The sequence below is a fragment of the Vidua chalybeata genome, chromosome 3 (genome assembly GCF_026979565.1).
Source record: "Vidua chalybeata isolate OUT-0048 chromosome 3, bVidCha1 merged haplotype, whole genome shotgun sequence".
In the NCBI taxonomy this organism is placed as follows: domain Eukaryota; kingdom Metazoa; phylum Chordata; class Aves; order Passeriformes; family Viduidae; genus Vidua; species Vidua chalybeata.
Genome location: NC_071532.1, coordinates 7,536,521 through 7,553,068, shown reverse-complemented (window position 1 = coordinate 7,553,068; position 16,548 = coordinate 7,536,521). Strand labels below are relative to the sequence as shown.

The 16,548-nt window shown below is 38.4% G+C and overlaps 1 protein-coding gene and 1 non-coding gene across 7 annotated transcripts in view; both read left to right on the top strand.

The window, feature by feature from the left end:
• Positions 1–16,548, top strand: part of MACROD2 (mono-ADP ribosylhydrolase 2) — an 852,188-nt gene that overhangs the window by 375,517 nt on the left and 460,123 nt on the right. The gene's annotated exons all lie outside the window — the stretch shown is intronic.
• On the top strand, positions 12,137–12,326 carry LOC128786533 (U2 spliceosomal RNA). Its single transcript, XR_008430324.1, has one exon. It is a non-coding gene; the product is annotated as a U2 spliceosomal RNA (small nuclear RNA).

The following is a 16,548-nucleotide window of genomic DNA, read 5'->3' as shown; positions in this document are numbered from 1 at the left end:
GTAGACCTCATGCTTTGAGCAAGGGTCTAAAAATACTTAAGGGGCTGTGGTTCTGTTTTTTTCTCTTATAAAACATCATAAAAGTTGTTCCAAGCTACAGTGAAGCTCTGGAAGCTCCTGTTTTCTCATGCTCAGCATGGTGAGCTGTGCTCTGCAGGAAGAATGGAACTGGATGGGACAGATCTGTAGTAAGTGCACCTTCCAGAAACTGGAACTTAACACAGGATTTTTCTCTGCTGTTAGCAAATACTTTATGAAATGAGTAGCAGACGTGTATGCTATCACCCTGTTATCACAGAAGATAATCTGCTAGCTCTGTCTTTCACTTCTAGGTACCAGAGTTTTGATAAGTGAATCTTGTAATGGATGATATGGATGTTGGCATCAATGTGCTGCTTCATAGTGGAATATCAATTTGGCTTTTTAGTTTACAGAAACAAAGCAAGAATCCAAACAACCAGTTTACATCAAAAAATAATAATCCAAACAAACCAATTCCAAATTTTTGCAGTTTCCAAATCACAGAAAAATTACATATAGAGGCTATGCTCAGAGAGTTACAAATACTCACAGTTTTGCCTGTCTTTGCCTTTGTATATGATTGCCATCATTTAGTTTTTGATAATGTGATCACAGAGCTCAAAAGATTTTTTGATTGCAGAAAAGGATCTGGCTCTAGGAATCAGGCTTGTGGCTTAGTGAATCAGGCTTGTGTGGTGAAGGAGGGTGTGGTGAAGGAGCTCAATGTCTGGTTTATTTGCTGAAATCATGAGGTGGGAGTTGTGTGAAGATAAGAGATAGACCTGTTATAGCTGCATTGCATGGTCATTGTCCTCTCCTTGATGGAGGGCCTTGGTGGCATCATCACTTTGGGCAAACTTCACCAGCTGACATTCACATTCCCAGAGTGAAGAGCCACGGGCAACCACCGTTCCTACAGCTGCTACGGGAATCAGTGGGGAGATGCTCTGAACCCCATAAAATGCTAACAAGTGCTGAATGCCCTTAGTGGGTGGACCTGCTGGCTTTTCACACGGGGGTGCAGGAATTCTTGAAGTCAATTGACCTTCGTCTTCTGTGCCCCCGTATCCCAGCTTTTATCCCGGAAATGATAAAATGCTTTTGTCAGAAGGGAGTGGGAGAGTTTGCAAACAGTAAATAGCTTTGTTGTAAGTAGTCACATGTTAGCATGCTGATCAGCAGGAAAACTTCATGATATTAAGCATTTTGCATTCAGAGAAAAATACAGAAGGGTGTGACAATGCAGCCAGAAATCCCAATGAGGGCAACTATTAACTAGTTTCTTTTCAATCAGTGAGACCCTGTGTTTGTTATGTGTAGTGGGGCAGAGGAAAGATGCAGCTTGTTAACAAATGTTCAGAGCTTAAAAGGGTGACATTTTAAATTAGTGTACTTGTAATAATAAAGGAACATAAAGCTTCTATCTGTTAAAAGGAAATTTAAAAATGAAGTCTCTTTCCTGCCCTTTAACTGAGAATCTTATGATTATGTTAAGTCCCAAAATGTGGCTTCATTATTCATTTCCTTTTTACCAGAATGTAAAATAACTGGAGCTTGAGGGTTTAGTGTATTAAAAAAGAAGTAATGCTTTTTCATTAAAACTTCTGGTAGTGTTTTAATTAAAGGTATTAGAAGAACTGTCATGGGTAACACATTTTTAAATTCTTGTACACTGTGCTGAAGAATATCTAGGAAGTGGATTATGTGCACAACTTGTTCACTCACAGTGAAGCAGACCAGATTTTGTTATTCTTTACTGCTTATCACCTGCAACATGATAATGTATATTTACATGGCAGAGAGGAAGAATAGGAGTGTCTTTGTGCGTGAGCTCTTTGCAGTTCATAACAAATCAAGACTGTTTTTGGCAAAGTTCTTTGTTCTTTATTCATACTAGAAGAAACTGAAACTACCAAAAATTTTGACAAACATTTAAAGTTAAGACCAAGACAACAATTTACCTGTCCTTGTGGCTTTCTTAGTGTGCTGGTTTTGCCATGTCTGACAAAAAAAAAAAAAAAACAATTTATAATTAGCTTTGAGAATTGACAGCCTGTTAAACTAATGAGAAAGCTAGACATGCTTCTATGACTATATATGATAAGGGCAAAAAATTCCTGAGAGGCCCTCGTTTCGTTCTGGCCTGAGCAGGTAAAAGGCCGGGCGGGCCCTGCCGGGCCGGGCCCCATCGGCTGCCGGGCAGCGGGGAGGCGTCGGCCGCTGGCGCTGCTGAGATCCTCGCCACTGCCCCCAGCCCAGCCCAGCTGCAGCTCTAGCCACAAGCTATAAATTGACAAGAGGGACTCTTCTCCCTAAGTGAGCTGAAAAAAGACTATTCTAGAAGTGATAAGCTGACTGAATTTCTTCTGCACGTTGTTAGTGGGAAATAAAAGCTTATGGGGGGAGGAGAAGTGTTCTAAAGGTTTTATTCTGATTCTTATTATTCTTTCTTTTAGTTACTGTTATTAAACTTTTCTTTAGACCCTTTTAAAGTTTTGAGCCTGCTTTACCTTCCTCCTAATCCTATCTCATAGCAAAAAATGTGTAAATATATCCTAGTGGGTGCACTGGTGTTTAGCCAGCACTGAACCCACCACATTAATTAGTGCGTTAGCCAGAAAATCTCAAATTGGGGAACCAAAACCACTACACAAAATCAGTGTTTCTGCCCGATTCCAACTGAAACCACCACACTTTTCTTTCTCATTTCACCCCACCACTTTTCTCCATGTATGCCTCCCAGGTATGCTCTCATAGCTTGTTTCAGCCTGTATTTGCATGTACCACCTTCAGCAAAGGTTTTTGGTGATTCATTCCGATGGCCCTCGCTGTTCTGTTGGATTCATGTGGTGTTACCTGCCTGGCATCCTGGGATCGCTCTCCACTGCCTCAGTGATGAGGTGCTACCTTTCTGCAAATTCCAACAACTTAAAAGAGTAATCCAACAGAATTTTTTGCAAAGTTCCCCTGATCTGGTGATTAGCATTTTAAGCCAGTGTTTTCCCTTTTTTCTTGGAGAGTTTCCATGATGTCACTACCAGTAAAACTGTGTCTGAAGTACTTTACAGGAATGACGATGAGTAGTACAGAGGAATGTATGAAAATTGCACTGGTTGCTGTTGGAGTGAAAAGTTTGGGGTTTTAACCTCCAATATTCTGAATGAGAAGAGGATGCAGGAAACAATTGGGGTTGTCCTCAGAAATTTTACTGTAATATTTTTTGATATAGATTTTGAAAAGCTTAAACTGTAAGCTTCTAGGAGGATATTTTCAAAGTAGAATGGTGTTTCCACCAGCTCCCAGACATCTGTGTAAGCAAGGAATGTCACCACTTTAACAGCTGCCAGTGCAGCTGACCTGGCTTTGAATGGAGAGGTCTTGTTGATTGACGTTTAAACAAAATGTTAATTTGTTTACGCGCCATGTGGTCCCAGTGGGACTTGCTTAGATGACCAGATGCCTTGAAAAGCCAAAGTTTAGGACTGTTACAAGGAATTGTGCAGTTTTTCTTTTTGTACTATTGGTTTTTTCCAGCAGATCTGATTCACTTATAAGGTAGCTTTATGTAGGTTTTTTTACTTTCACGTTTAGCTGAAAAAAGTTAAACTTTTGCCTGAATTCAGCTGCAATTACTGTCTATAAACACATAAACCCAATTATTTATAAGTCAGGGTTATTTTTCAGGGAGAAAAGTATACCCCTGAAATAATAGCATATGCTGGCTTCTCTACTTGGATGAGAGGAAGAGCTGTGTGGTTTCACTACTGTTGTGGTCTTTTTCAACAATTAGTAAATAATGTGAGTTAACTTTTTCCTGTTTACTTTTTGAGTTATTTAGCTGACTGCTGATTGACCAGCCATGCTGAAAGCAGGTGGGAAAATCTGTTCAAATGGCCCTATTTTTTTTTTACTACTTTTTTTTTTTCCTCCTTAGGATCTCACCTCATTACAAGGTAGGTAGGGTGGCTGTGGCCTAATTGTTTTTACCCAGATAATTAACATCCATTCAGAAATGTGGATCTTCCTTGCATTTTTTGTCCATATTAATGGTTCTCAAATTTAGTTACAATAATACAATAAATGCAAATTTATATTCCTATGAACATAGCAAAGGGACCATAAAATAAATTCTTACTTATTCCCATCTGTACTTGGTAGGAGTGCTGATATACTCCTAAAATAATTAGGTCCAAGTGTTTCATCAAACACAAATTTTTGTCTTTTCTTATTACATACACAAAAGCAAACTATTTATCTTGCAAATATTTGAAGATTTTATAGAGTCCATGTGAAGAAATTTCTGCCTATTAATGCACATTATTAATGAATGCCTCTGGTTAATTTGGGAATTTTGTATGTAGGAAACAACATTAATAGACTAGCGTGTGAAAAATTGTCTAAAGTGCCTGCAATAATATTTACTTAAGTGCAGATGTAGAGATTTGGCAATGCCAGCACTTCAGCAGAGTGCCCAAGGTGAAATTTTATATATTATACGTCGGGTGTTTCAGCTGGTTGTAACATTAACTAACTGCATCAGTCATAATAAATAGTATTGTAAAACGTAAATAATAGAATTGCTTGAAAAATTACTAAGGGTAAATAGTTATTATAATTAGTATTTGTTGAGGTGATATGAGATGCTAAATCTGAAAGAATACAGAATTGTGTAGTGTGTCAACTGACATGTCAGTGGGTGAGCTCTGTCATTCTGCTGCCCCATCTAATCACTGCAAGAACAGAATCAATTTTGAATAGCAGACTATATCCTTTTCAAAGTACCCTCAGTTAAATGTTTTCTGTCTTTCTACTTGAGAATGTGTATATGCAGATAGAGGCACACTTTCTCAGACATCTCAGAAGACAAAACTAGAGTCTCTGCAATTTTTGATGAAATGGCTGTTGTGGTGTCTCTCAGTTATTAGCAGTTTGACACTCATCAAGTCAAGCTTCAGCAGTACTTTGGACCATTGAGTGAATTGAAACTCTTGGCTTGACAGCAGATTTCAGAGAAGGGTAGTGAACTGTGGGAAGTGGTTAAAGTCTCAGATAAGATGGAAAAACAACCCCCAAGGTGTTAAGTATCTATACAGTGAATTTGAGGGCAATTTTCATTTCCTTGCAAATGAGATGAAAATGGAGCTCTTTCCGTGAGAAAGTGGGTGAAAGCAGCCACGCGATGTCATAGCATTTTGCAGGAGATGTAATGTCCTTTCCCATAGGGAGCAGGAGAGCAGGGTGTCTGTCACATTCCTCCCCTCCACAGCTGCACATTAAGCTCAGGCCGCTGTGGATAGAGGGCCAGGCACTGGGGAAGTGGGGAGAATAAATGGCTCTTATGGAGTTTATTTCCATTATCCCTTCTGCAAAACCAAGGGAAGCCTCTGATAATTCGCTGGTGGTTAAAATGATACATCCAGTTTTTACCACCTCATGCATTTTCTTTTGATATGTTGGGCAAAGTGAAGAAGTGTTAACTTGAAGCAGAGGCAGAAGAGGGGAGGAAAAAAGGAAGAACAAGTCCTAAAGAGCAAGTCGTACAATGCCAACCCTTAAAGCTAGAAAAATGCTGTTCAAAATTGTTGAGTATGAAGCAAACATCACCTGGATCAGCTTTCCAGCATGACAGTGTGACCAGTAATTCAACCTGACGGAGAAGCCTTTCAGGAAAACAAATATCACGAATGCTCTGTTCTGCTTATGCACCAGAAATGCAATATGTGAGCCGGGACTTCCCTGACAGCGCGGTGTCTCTCCTGGCCTCGCCTTTGATGAGCGTCTTGCATGGGAAAGCGCCGCCTTTCTGATCCCATTAGAGGAGAGAGGCTCTGTCTCTGTGGTCCTTTTTGCAACCTGTGTGCTTTGTGAACCACGCCGTGCGCGGGGGATTTGTTGAGAGATGTATTGGGACCTAACATGTCACAGGCAGGCTTGTTACAGATGAAACCCTGTTGACAGAAAGGATTAGCTGCAACCAAGAAAGAAAAGCAAGAAGTCATATATTTTAGAGACAATCGTTGTACAAAATTTTGATTATTTATTGGGCAAGTAGATAGTCAGGGCTTTGTTTTATTGGAGATTCTGTACCCTAGGAAACTGGCAGTGATTTCAGCCTGGTGCTGCCAAACTGTACTCCAGAATCTGAGGTTTCATATGAAGGAGGGGGGGAAAAAGCAAAACAAACAGAAAACCCTCTATACCCTGCAGCTGCAGAGAAAATACTTAGAAACTCACTGTGGCCAGGGTTGTGTTCTTGTCTTGAGTCAGCAATCAGCTTAAAGCAATACCTTTGAGAAGAGTGAACTGCGCTGGTCATTTCAATGCATGTGGGGTATGAAGCCTGACATGTTTACACAGCAGCTAGCTCATTTCAGTGCTTTTTTTGTGAAAATCTCAATGTCATGCATCCTCTTTGAGAATATATTTTCTTAAGATACAAGAAACTAACCAGAAAGAAGGTCTATTATTTGTCATGTAAATAAGAATTAATGTTAAACATAACTTCTACCCTTCTTCTCTCCCCATCCAACAACCCCCAAAGAAAAAGGGGGGGAGGGGGGAAAGAAAGCAACTTTTCAAATTGTGGAGAAATGGATCAACATGGGATGTTTTCTTTGCCCACTGGAAAAATCTTTAGTTGTATCCACACTCTTGAAAAAAATCAAAACAAAACCCCCTTCTTCCTACTAACCCCTACTTCCTCTGTAGTACCATATGCCCCAACTTACAATTATCCAGCTTTTCATACATTCCACTTCTGCTCTGACAGCTATACAATGTACAACAATTGCACAGAGTCAGAAGGCAAATCTGGGAGGCACCAAGAATAAAGAATTTGGTGCCAGTGTAAAACAAATGTAGTGAATATGGAAGTAAATAACATAATTAAAACTTGATACTGATGGTGTTTTGTCATTTTTGTGTGTCTATCTAAATGTCCAGAGTCCAGTTCATGTAAACACTGCTCTGAATTTACCTTTTTCTTCAGCTTTGATGAATTTACATTTAGAGGCTGGAAAATGCAGGGGATCTTGAACTTCATGCTCATGATCACCCTGAGGAACCTGTTAATCAGTGGAACTATTGTATGGTTATATGGCTCACATCATGTTTGAGCATTGGAGCTCAACATGAGAAAAGTACTGTAATTGCTCACAATTAATACTGGGTAAGCCTCACAAGGTTTACTTAAGTGTCCCCTCATGCCAGATTCATATCCAAAATGTATCTGAAGTATCTGAACCATTTAAGAGTCTGGGAGATAATACTTTGTCATTGTGTAAGGCAGAAGACTTGTGTATGAAAGGGCAAGGGGATTGTGAAATAATTACTGGCTCTGCATTTAATTTGAGTCAATGAAAATGCCAGGATGATTGAAGTGTTTATGCTGAACATCAAGGAGTTATATTGGAATAGGGTAATCAAAACCAGGAACATCTCCTTTAAATTTTTTTAATATTTCTCAGGGAGGAGATAATGGAGGACTATCAGACTATAGCGAGGGGAGTGTTGGAAGGAAAGTCAGGATCAGAGGTCACACCTGTGTGAAGTGATGGTTTGAAAATGACAAGTAAAAATGGAAATATGCTTCACTTGACAGTGATGAATGGGTTCCTTGACCTGAGGAGGAAGACTAGAGGTGGCTTTGCGCTGTGGAGATGGTAATTTGATAGTGGCAATTATAGGTGAAAAAGTTAACCAGTAAAAATACCATGGGGAAAATGCCTGCTCTCAATTAGGTATGGTACTCATGCCCCTGGGCCTCGACTGCCAGGGTAGCTATGCTTTTCTCCAGCCTGAGATACTTTCAGTTTGCCATTTTTATGCTTTCAGTGTGATTCTCTCATCCCTATTTTCATTTCACCTGTTCCCAGTATGCCTTTTACTTTGTGTTTGTTTATGCTCTGCTTACCTCCGGCACAGGAATGTTCTGCATCACTCCCCTGTATTCCCCTTCTAACAACACCAAACCTCATGAAGTTGGTGAACTGCAGGGCCTGGCTCAGAGTCATTATTGCTAAACCTGGGACTGTACATAGAGTTTCCATGATGTGGGAGGTGGGATCAGTCATATCTTGCTCACACAACTCTCATATCTCAAGGGCAGGGAAACATTTGCTGGTGGCCTGTAACTGCGCCTCTCTGCAAGCAATAAATGCCAAGAGTCTCAAGAGCTTTTACATACTGAGGCAAAAAGTATGTTATAGGCTCCTGATGGCCTTAGTTAGAATACGAAGTATAGATTTTGAGGTTAGGAGAGGTTTGCTTGCTTAAAAGAAGTTCTGATCAAGATGAATTATGAAAATGGCAATAAATCCTGTGTTTTAAAAGGTGATAAACTGACTATTAATGTTTAAGGCAGAGCTCCAGGCAAACATGAGCGGCAGACTGAACCACCTACCTTTATGTACCTTCCTCCTCCATAGCACTCAGCAGGAGAAGCTGAGGAATCCTGAACCATACAGGGTCTTCTTAGAGGCCCAAAGAGTCAAAAGCGCTTCAGACACCATGTGCATGGTTTTTTTTCCTTTTTGTGCAGGTTTTTGTCTATTTGACCACATAAGTCCCTTAGGTACATGTGACACTGAGCCACTGCTCAGCTAAAAGTACTGAGTACATTGCAGTTTAGTATGGTACAATTGTGTTTGCGCACCACAGGTTTTATTTTGTTGTGAAATAAGGTGGCTGGAAAATTTGAAATAATAAATAATGAAGGGCCACGTTTAGCACAGTTCTTTTCTTCTACAAATCTTTGTAAAAATGTACCAAAGGTTTCTTCTAAAGAGTTGAGCTACTTGCCAAGTTCCAATCTGTATGCTATCATAACACCAGTTTGAAGACTCTCAACTCCAGTGACCCATTTGGGGAGCACTTATATCCGTAGTTCTCCCTCTTTCTCCTGCCCTGGATGTGAAGTCTGATTAGTGTTTAGACATTGCTTTGAGATAATGATAATGTGCCTTTTAATTAGCATCAATATTTCTAGTCTTCTGGGAAATAATAATGTGCTTCCTTTTTACTCCTTGACTGTTGACAGATGGCCACTTATTAAACATCATTAAATTCTGATATCAATCATTTTTGTGCTTTATAAAATATGCTCATTGTTTAAAGGAAATGATAAATATAGGAGGAAGATTTTCCACATGGATTGTGTAGACTTTGATGCAGTGCTGCAGCAGTAATTGATGGAGGGGGGCCTTGTTTTTTAAGACATTATAAGTGTAATCTCTGAGGCCTCGTTAACTCTCAGTATATATGTGTATGTTAGAAGCAGCTCTCGTATGGAAGTAGCCTGAAAGCTTCTGAGACAAAGCCACTATTTAAACATTTAAAAACATGAACTTTTGAGAAGCCTGTCCTTATATGCAGAAAACATTTCATGCATTTACACAGGAATCCATATTGTATGTGGTTTTGTGAATGCCATGAAAAAGTGAAGATGGATTCCTGTGCGTCTGTTATTTGCAGCTAGGCTTTATTTGACTTGATGCATTCTTGGCAAGAGCCTCCAATTCATTACTTGTGAAACTTTGTTTAATGGGTACAATTACGATCTGCATTGTGCCCTTGCTCATCTTAATAGCAGTATTAATTTGCAGGAAGGGACAAAAATCATCTTGCGGAGTTATCAAGCCGTGTTTAGACTTTCTGAATGCTAATTAATTCAGAGCTCAAATGCTGTACCTGCTGTTTAAAAGGCTGGCAGCTTGTATTCATCACCTGAGTGACAGCTGTTCCTTGCCTTTTTTACTCTTAGAAAAAGAGTGGGGAAGTTTAACTCCTTCCCATGCTGATGACTGCCATTTTGAAGTAACATTTATGTTCAACATTTAAATGTTAAATTTTTTTTTTCTTTGACTGATTTGCTGATTTTGACAGCACATTAGAGAAAGGGTTGGTGACTGTATGTTGTTAAGAGAAATTGCTAAATATTTCTCCAAATAACTGTTATTTTTTTCTGGGCAGAGCAAAAATCCACCAAACGGTCACAGTGACATTTGATGCCAAAACCAGATCCTTCATGTAAGCTAAAAGAGAAAGAATTAAAATATGGAAAATCAGATTTGAACATTTATTATGAGTATGGAATCTGAAGAATTTTTCTCCTAGAATCAAGCCCCTTTTAAAATATTTACTATCAAGAAAATATTTATTATTTGAAATCAAATGTTCACTTAGGCCGTTTAAATGTCACAGAAAACAGAAAAGTACACTTTTATATTTTATATGCTGCATTCAAAGCTCATTGAGTTGCTATTTGTTAAACTGAACTTGCCTGCTCTAGGAAGAAGTGGTAGTCTTTGGTAGTAAAGAAGGAGGCTTAAAGGCATGCAGGTGATTTCATTTATTTCAGTCTGAGAAAAAGAATCAACTGGTACAATGCAGATGTTCATATGCAGGTATGGGAGGATTACACAGTTTGCCTGATTGACTGAGGAAGTGGGATAGTAATATTAGATTAAGTTCCTTCTTTTTCACAGAGGAACAGATAACTAAAATATATATGTTAGCTGCATTCCTCCATTCCTTCCTGCCCCAAATCAAAACACCTAAATTATAGTGCATTTTCTTTTTGGAGGAAACATGAGACAAATCAGTAGTTGTTTCACGTCAAAAAGTATTGCGGAGCTACTGACACCAAGCAAAATTCCACAAAATCTTCCAGTTAGTATTTTAGAGTAAATCCAAAGTTTTTTCTTTTGTTATTTTAAAGACCTACAAAGTCTGATATACATAAATATTTCAGACATACGGGTGTGCAGTAGACATGTCATAATAATATAAAATTTTCATTCACCTTTTGGAGGCCCTGTATCTTTAGGGAAACTCAGGGTGGACTTGGCTAATACCTCGGGGCTTTGATTCTGCTCACATTGGGTTTTCCGCATTCTGGCTCAGTAAATCTCATTAAGCACATGCTGAATTTCACTATTCACTGTTTGTTCTGTTGACTTCAATAGCAAATTAAGCACATGCTTAAATGTTGTTCAGAGCCTTAGGGAAAGGTGATTAAACAAAATAACAAAGCTATGCTATTAAAATATTTTAACTTATTAGAATCCAGTGGATTGGCTAATACCGATTCACTGAAAACTCTGTACTGAAAGTTAAACAATTGCATTATAACTGGCTGATTGTCTTGTGCAGCTTGGAGCACCAACATCAGGATATTAGATTTATATTGCTGTGACAATACCTTTCTTTTCACCTTGTGACCTGCTGTTGTATTCTTTCAAACAATTAGTGATTATGATGAGTGATTGAAAATATCATTGGTAATAAAAAGGTTTCCAAATTTGTTTACAAAGTGTTCTTGAAAATAATTTTAAAGAAATAGTTGTCTTTTTCCAAGTTACTAAAATATCTTTTGTTATCACTCATTAACTTGAAAAGACCTTTTTTGTTTCCATGCACAGGAATGATTTTTTGATGCTTTAGCAGTATTGACTTAGTGCTCTTCATGTGTGGACAATTTCTCTGCTAATTTATGGTGGAGTTTGATACCGAGTAATTGTGCTTTAGCAAGACTGATATTTAGTCTTTGAATTAGTGTGCAAGATGCTCTAATGAGTCTAGCAAGGATTAACAAAATGCACTGCAGTAGTTCTGTTTTTTAATAAGTTATTTATTAAAAATTCCCTCAACTTTTTAGAATTTTGTGAAATAGTTTCTGTAGGGGAGATGAGTTTCTAAAAAAAATCCTTTATGATTCAGAAAACAGAGGGTTCCTTAAATATTTGGGGCTGGGGCCATCGAAACCGCAGGAGCTTGGAGGTCAGAGGGAAGGGCTAGGTGTTTTCTCTTTCTATTTAGTTTACCATAGAAAAAATAATCAGATCAAGACTGAAATATTTTGTGAGGCTAGACATGGCATCATTAACTTTCCTGAGTTCCTGTCCTGAAACAGTTCCTGTGTGTGTAAAATCATGAGCTCATTGGGATCCTGAAGTGTGTTATTTGGGGTCTGTAGTATGTCTGCAGCTTTTTGAAATAAATCTGAGTGATAAAGCTGCATAATTGTTTGTTACTGTGGTGTTAAAATCTTGGGATGATTCAGTCTCAGCGTGCGCACTGAGTCAGACCAAGAAACCATTGAGTCTGCTGATTCGTGTTTGCCTCTTGACCTTTTGGCCAAGATCAAGTGCAGCATATGTTTTTATCAGTTTAATATCTGTTATGTCCTCAGCTGGAGGATTTTATATTAAATGAGTTTGGGGACTGGGAAATGTACTAGGAGCTTACGCCATCCTCTCCATGCGTGAAGCCTGCTATTGCTGTGTTTCTAGAATGGTGTGAAAAGAAAAAAAGGGGAAAAAAAGCAACAAGTCCCTTAATGACCATAAAAGAGTGCAAAGGGAAGAGCAGGAACAGAGCAAACATAGATTATGCCTCTCCACAGTGTTCTCTTAATTCCCACCAATTTTCAGCTCAGCGAGTTCCTGAGCCTCCATAAAACCTCATATAAAATAAAATAATTAAAAAAAACCTGAAATAAAATAAAATAGCACTTCTGATTCTATTTTAATCTTGTTTTCACTGCCTTCTCAGTCTGTATTAATATCTATTTTGTGATATTCAGTATTATAAAATCAGATTATCATCCTCAGGACTGGGTGGTACCTTGTACCTATACTTGGTCTTGTCCTTGCTGAAGAGCCAGTTCTTGCATCACTGGTGCTGCTTATTTTCACTGACCACTCTCACAGGAAGTGTTTTTTCTGAAAAATGAGATAAATAGCAATCTGAAATAACTGCAGAGTCCAACAGATAGAAACACTCTGCATGGTGGTGAAATGCAACATTCAGGATTTACTTTGGTTTGATTAAAGAGCATCGGAAAGAAATAGATGTGATTGGTATCTTTGAGGAAACACTATTTTTTAAATGCAGGTGTTTAAAATATAGAAAAAAGCCAAAAACTATGGAGAGCTGGTGTTCACTTGAATGTTTTTGACTGATTAAATGCCAACAAAATTCCATTTTGTAAACTGGAGGGCCAGAAGTGTTCATACATGCTGCAGTCAGTGGGTGGCTAATAGGAGCTGGTTTTATTAGGCCTGAGGTCCAGGCTGAGGTCCATGTAATGCAGAAGGTGATCACAAGCATGGCCCATGACATCTTTTGAAACACAACCACGCCACTAAAAGCCATGTTGATATGACAGGATGAAAATTAGGTCTTCTATTAGAAATAAAATTCATACAGTTCAGATAGAGAGAGATCAAAATAATTTTTAGATGACATAAGAATTTGACCCTTCAAGCGTGTTTTATTAAATATGTGAGATAATACAGAATGGAGGAACCCATGTCATTGCAAATTAGTTTCCTTGAGTTAAGTCTCATTACCAAGACACCTTCACTTTTTAAAATTATTTTGCCTGCCATGGTTAATAAAAAGGAAGTTAATTTGGTGTGACATTTTTGGTGGCAGCTTGGTGCAATACCAATTTAATTGCAGTAAAATAATAGTTTCAAAAAGCCCCCTAAACTTCATGTTCCTTGCATTTTGAATCACTGGGTGATTTACTAGTCATTATTCATAGCCTCAGTATTTCAATTAGGATATGTTAAATAAAGCTTATGTGGGGGATGTGGAAGTGCTTGTTGATTGTAATTATTTTAATGTTACTATTTAATGGAAAATACTATATTTTGATTCCTTAATATTTCTGCCTAGATACAAACCCAGAAGTCTATAAGACAGAAATCCACTGCAGCAAAATGCCATCTTATTACTATGCATGCTATGATGTTCACAGGTTATTGTCAATATCCAGTGTCTACTGGCGAGGAAGCTTTTGTTTGTCATGGGAACAGAATGACTGCTCCTCGTTTTTCTAGACAGCTGAGTTCTTGAAACGAAAAGCATTTTGATCCTGGAGTAAATATTGATTCTCTCTTTTTTCTCTCTGACAAAATTAATTTAGTGTGTATTATATGCACCCAAGTGAGGTAAGGCCAGCTCAGGACCTCACAGGCTACCTAAACCTGTGACACAGGCCAGCATTCAAGAAGTGGCTTCATTTCCCCTAGATCAGCACATACATGCTGGTTCTTTTGGAGAGCGTCTCCTACAACAGAGCAGAGAAGGATTCATGTGCTACTTGCCTGTAGCAATAGGATCCCAGATTTCTCATTTTCAGCCAATAAGTAGTGACATCAATCTGCCTTTTTTCCCACCCCCTTCTGAGTGGTTCTGTGCCGCAAACCCAGGTGGTCTGGGTGAGGTCACAGGTACTAATGCATGGTGCCTTCAGAGACAGCCTTTGGAGAAACACAGAGATCTGCATTTTGCTGTGCAGATTTTTAGCATGCAGAAATCCTTTTCATAGTGCATTGGGGAAAAAGTAGAGTGGTTGGCAGTAGCCAAGTCTTCCCTTTATCAATAGACATGGAAAAGGGAATGCAGAGTGTTAATTCATTTACAAAACTGAGCATCCACTGCTGTTGCCACTCCTCAGCTGACCTAGGGCACCCTAGGAGAGGAGCTCGTTGGCACATCCTTAATGCACAAACTGAAAGAATTGGCAAGAACAACGGAAAGAGTTGGACAGATTTCCTTAAAGAATTGTGCCCTGCCGCCTCCTCCTTTTAAAGAAAGGAACACTTCCACCATCTCATTTTTGCAGCTCTCTTAAGAAGAAACAGAAATATCTGAGCCTTTGCAAAAGACCTCAGTATGTCTGCTGCTATCACAGTGTTTGATATCAGTCCCTGTCTGTGTGCATCCCTATCGGATTCAAAGCATAAGCTCACATTACTGTGGGAGCTGTGCCATGCAAGTGCAAAATTTCTGCTGCCCCAACTTAAAACTTAACTTTCATTAGTAAATAAACAGACCGGATTGATTGGTTCCCTTTAGAGAGTGATACAATGGGATCATGATTTCACCCTTACAAAAGCAACAATTAGCATTCTAAGAAAATAGTTCTAGTGGAATTTATTGCAACATGATTAGCTTTGTTATTTGTAAAGTCTGTGTAAGCTTCTGCCATCTTGAATCACTGAATATCATTGTAAAACTGTTTTTTCATGTTTATGTGTGGTACACTGGTTTTTGTATTATCTCATCAGCCATTTCCTTAGTAAAATGTTTTGAGAGGATGAAGAAAAATTAAAAAGGAGAAGGAAATGTTAGGGACTCTATATCTCTGGCACTATGTTGACTGTTCATCTGACACACTGTGTTATTATGCCTTTATTCCAGAGCCATCACTGTTGAATTAATGTTGAATTCACATTTAATTTCATTTTTTATTTTTGACTCCTAATATTATTTTTTAAAAACTTCCACCAAAAATAGATAAAATATACAAAAAAGGTATAACATACAACTTATTTCTTATATGCCTCAGAAGGTACAATCCTACCACTGACTTTCTGAAAACAGTTAAGGTTGTTTAACAAGGTTTGAAGCTAAAACAGGGACTCCCATATGACCTGTATTACCTCTCCTCAAGGGAATGCATTTTCTTAAAGTGATGATTTACGAGATTCAATATTAATGTCAAACTTCATTCTGCTGTGCGAAGTAACATCATTAAGACATCAAAATAGCAGAACACAAGCAGCAGAACATTGTTGAACTTGTAGATATTTCCACATAGGTGATGTAAAGTCTGATGGAAAAGTGATATGAGTGTTTTACACATGTCCACGTGAGCCTTAAGAAAAACAAGACTTAAGCAAGTTTGCTATTTCCCTCAGAAAGATTTTATCCAGAGAGGAAGATGGAATATTTATGTGCAATAGCAGCTGCATATTTTTAGAATTATTTTGAATTCTTTTATAGTAAGTCTCTGTGTGATTAGAAAATAGATACAAATCAGATGAGGTAACAGTTTGTCCTGTTTGTCTGAAGGGGTTTTCCAGGATAAAATTACATTTCCTTCTAAATGCAGTATTCATTTGGGAGTAAATTAATTAAGGCTGAGTGGATAAGTATCTGCTGTCGTTCTGCAGTCATGACATGGCAAGACACGAGCTATCTACAAGCAAAACTCATTCGTACATGAAAAAAGTAAAGTGCCTGTGCCTGTTGCTTATATTGCTGTTATGTAACACTTTGAATAAATAACTTAATTCTGTGTTCAAAATACTCAAAGGTTTAGTATTTTATTATTGGTATTCTTAACTTAGACTGCAACAGTGTCACAGCTCTTTTTTCATTTGAGGACATCACTCATGACACAGAAATGTAGTCTCTGCACTATGCTCTAACAGGTCTCTTATTTTATTTGTGCTACGGCTTGAAAAATTGAATATAAATATAATGTAGATCAGGCATCCCACAATGACTCTCAAGTTGGGCTTCCCTCAGTGATCTTCATAGATGGGTAGGACTGATTGGGGAGGGCGGTATTTGTCGGGGGGGGGTCATGATTTGAGTTGCTTAATTACTCTGTACATGCTGGAAAACTGGGTGGTTTCTTTGTTCCTTTTTGAGGGGAGATATCATGCTGAAGAAATGCATTATTTTCTTTCATGTTTAAAGCAGTCCATTAGGACAGCAGAGAAGTGC